This window comes from Oxyura jamaicensis, chromosome 2 (assembly GCF_011077185.1).
Source record: "Oxyura jamaicensis isolate SHBP4307 breed ruddy duck chromosome 2, BPBGC_Ojam_1.0, whole genome shotgun sequence".
Classification (NCBI taxonomy): domain Eukaryota; kingdom Metazoa; phylum Chordata; class Aves; order Anseriformes; family Anatidae; genus Oxyura; species Oxyura jamaicensis.
Genome location: NC_048894.1, coordinates 69,734,773 through 69,738,554, shown reverse-complemented (window position 1 = coordinate 69,738,554; position 3,782 = coordinate 69,734,773).

The window sequence follows — 3,782 nt, the reverse complement described above, 5'->3', positions numbered from 1 at the left end:
TGGTGCAGAACTACAAATTGTAACTAAAAAGCAATGCAATGAGAAGGTAACAGGAGGAAGACACAAGGATGGCTGAGGCACAGGAAGCAATCCCTTTCTCAGGGAAGACAACATAACAGACTGTGAGGCAGTGAGGATAGGAAATACCAGGCCAAGGTGCTGCCACAGTAGCCCTGGGGTATGTAAGTGAAAAGCTACAAGCAAAAAGGCCCTCTAAAAACTGCAAATGGAAGGCCTTCAGCAACAGGCAAGTATAAGCACTTAAGCACTGTGCAATGTTTGGTTAGTACAACCCACGCTAAGCCTTATAAAAATAACAGTGATAGGGAGCAGGTCTTTGAGTATATCCTGCACTCTGAATACACCCAGAGTTTCAGGCTAACCAGTGCACTCAGCACAAGGCAGTTGATGGGAAGGTCTGGGCTAGTATTTCCTAATTTCATTGTGTGTATGATCTAGCACGGTTGTCAAAGATTAAAGAGAAGGAACACCTAAATCTGGAAAGAGCAAAGCAGAACTCAAGAGCAGAAGTATCAGTAATTGCATCAGGTGCAAAATTACAATTAGTGACATTATAATTACTGAAATTAAACATTATTTGTTATGAGTATATACTATAATATTTTTGACAGCCTCAAACATTGTGTGGTATCAAATAAGGATGGGATGGCAGCTCTCTAATTTGTAAAGAAGTAGGGCTAGAATTGTTAAAACTCACTTAAAGGATTTTCTCCTGAAAGATACAAGGACAGGAAAGTTATTAGTGAACAGAGGATAAGTGCTTATAAATGCCCTGTAAAATAATGCACACATCTGCAGCTATTAAGACACACACAGCAGCTTTTCTTAAAATACAAACATGGAATGTGAAGCAGTTAAATCCAGCAGCAGCACTGTTGAAAACTTTGGTGTGAAAGAGGGAGCAGTAAGAGAACCACTGCCTTTGGGATAGGCCCCATCTTACTTCAGATACTGCAGACAAGTGGGGTGCACATTAGTTGTGCACCATCCTCCTCAAGTCAAGAATGGGCACCACCCACAGACAGCTGTTACCGTATAAAACATACATTTAGGATGCCTGGCAGTGAGATGATTTCTCTCCCCTACTAGTAGCCACATGAGATCTTTCCATCTCCTACAGAACATTTTCTCCAGCTTGCCACTCTGGGGCTGGCCCTCTGCATGTAACAGAGCTCTGCATCCACAAGGCAGTGATTTTTCCTTTCAAAACAGCTTCACTGTCCTCTCCCACCTACCCTCTTTCCTCCCAGTGTTTAGGCCCTCCTTGCTGGCATTTTTTTCCCCCGTTGCTAGGTTGGTAGCCTAGTTTCCCAAGGAAAGGAAGCTTATGAGATCACACTGTCTGTGCAAGTGCCAGCCAGTCCCTCCTAAATAATTTTTGAGCCTGTGAGCTGATTTTGATCAACCTTGACAGGGAATGGAAGTCTCAAAGGTCTGAGGTGCCTGCAAGCACTGTGGAAGTAGGCAGAGGAGAAAGGCCCCAGGAGTGCATTCACTATGGAAGCACAACTGTGTTACTATACACCAGAGAGTCCACACAGGAAACAGTCATTACTATTGAACACCACGGGAGATACGACTTCACAAATTCAGCAGCTCACAGGACTCCTTGATTAATGTGAGCATGAGCAAAATGTTCTTCTTCCCTTCTTCTAGAGCGCAAGGCTTCCAGTTACAGAACAGCAGGGGGTGAACTCAGAAGTGACAGGCCCGCACAGTGAATTTGGAGCTAATTGCTGCTCCTTCTCACACCGGTACTCATGCAGAAATCTGCCTGACTTCCCTCCGGTCCCTCCATTTACATGAGCTAGTTCGCACAGAGAACAAGACCAGAAACTTCAGGCTGCAGGCTAACACAAGCGGGGAGAGTCCTAAATTGTCTCGAGTGAGCGCAGTGCTGCTGTAGCCCACAAAACTGGCGGTGTCGAGCCATCACTCCTAAGCACAGCAGCGCCACGACTAAGTGCCCAGCTCACTTTTATTCTCTTTTGTCTGTGTAAGAGTTGCTAATTGCAATTTGTCTAACTTGAGCGTGAATCGCTAAAGACCAGCAAAAACGGTGCCTGGAGCATAGGCTGGCTTCCACTTACTCCTGCTGTGGCTTTTCCTAGAAAGTCAGCCACCTCAGGGCTGCCTGACTGGTGACCCTGAACAAACTCCTGACGGCTCCTTGTTAGTGCTAGATATGGAGGAAAACAAGCTATTCACACAGGTAGGCTTCAAAGAGAAGCTGAAGTCACTCAGCTTATGGAAAAACCCTAACTAACCAGAGCTGGCATTAAAATGGAGAAGGGGGAGTTGTGCAACTTTGTGTGCTCAGTGACATATTGATGTTTTCTTCTTCTCCTAAGCCTTTTAAGTATTGATGTGCCAGATCTCTGGTTTAGGTGAAGAGAGCACGAATCACTGACACCTAAAGAAAAGGGAGGGAAGGAAACAAAATGAACCTTTGATGCACAGCAAAACAGGGAGCTCACCAGCAGTGGGGGACATGGCTGGAGACAGGCTGGGATCTCTGCGACAAGGACAGGTATTGCAACTTGTCCTCAACAGTCTAGCCAAGGGCACAGGCTGAAATTCACAGTGCCTGCATTGGGTAGGTATGTTAGGACATTCTTTAAAAATGAGGCTTCTTCCGAGTGAGACAGGAACTACAGCTCCTGTGCTCCCAGGGCTGAATGTTTTCTGTTACACAGCAGATCTATGAAGCCACAGGGAAGCATCTGTTACCTATTGTTTGTTGCTGTCATTTCAATCCAGATGTTTGTCTTCCAGTTAATGCTAAAAGATAAAATAAGATCACTCTAATTAATAACGTCTACCTCCTCACATGGTATTTTTCATCCAAAGATCTCAGAGTGTTACTCCCATGTAATAGACAGGAGAAGCAAGGGTGAGGGAGATCAAATGCAATGTCTTGGCAGCAGAACAAAACCGAGTCTTGCATCACAGGTCTAATAAAAAGGACAAGGGTGCCTATTAAGACTCAATAAAAAGCAAAGCTTAGGACAATTTTCTCACTTACTGGGTCCTGAAATGAAGTGTTGCAACACTAATGTGATCAACTCTCTGCACGAGCAAAATATGTTCTGAATTTTTCCTCTGACAACATAATTTAGGGTTTTTCTAGAATATGGGAAATGAAAGGGGCAGTGGCTTTACAGGAATTATTCCCTTGCAAAGGACATCTTGTGCCAGAGGACTGGAAAATTGAAAGTGTCCCAGAGGAGCAGGGGGATGGATAAGACCTCTTTCACTGCCCAGTCAAAATGAAATGCAGAAAGGAACATCAATACTAAACTATAAATTTATCATTAAATGTTTTGAGATACTTGAGATACTACTATGGTAAGCTCTGACAGAAAGAGACGCTACAGGGATGCAATTTGACTCTTGAAGAGATGCATTTAGCAGAGCCGAAGCTTGCACCCAGACGTTTCTGAAGAAAAACCTACTGACAGCATCTGCAGCAAGGTGGCTGAAGGAAAGAAAAATCCAATTAAAAAATAAAAAAAATCTGCCAATGTCAGTGATAATGTCTTTTTTTTTGCCCTCTCATTTGGTTGGTTGCATTTCTGTTTTGTTTCATTCCCTGCCTTAGGGAGGGTCAGTCTGAATATCCAGTAGCTTCCAAAGTGTTATAAAAATTGATGGTATTAAAGTGGTATTAAAGGATGCACTGTCCATCCACTCCTGAATCTGCTGCATCACAGCAATAAATAAATAAATAAATAAATAAATAAATAAATAAATAAATAAAT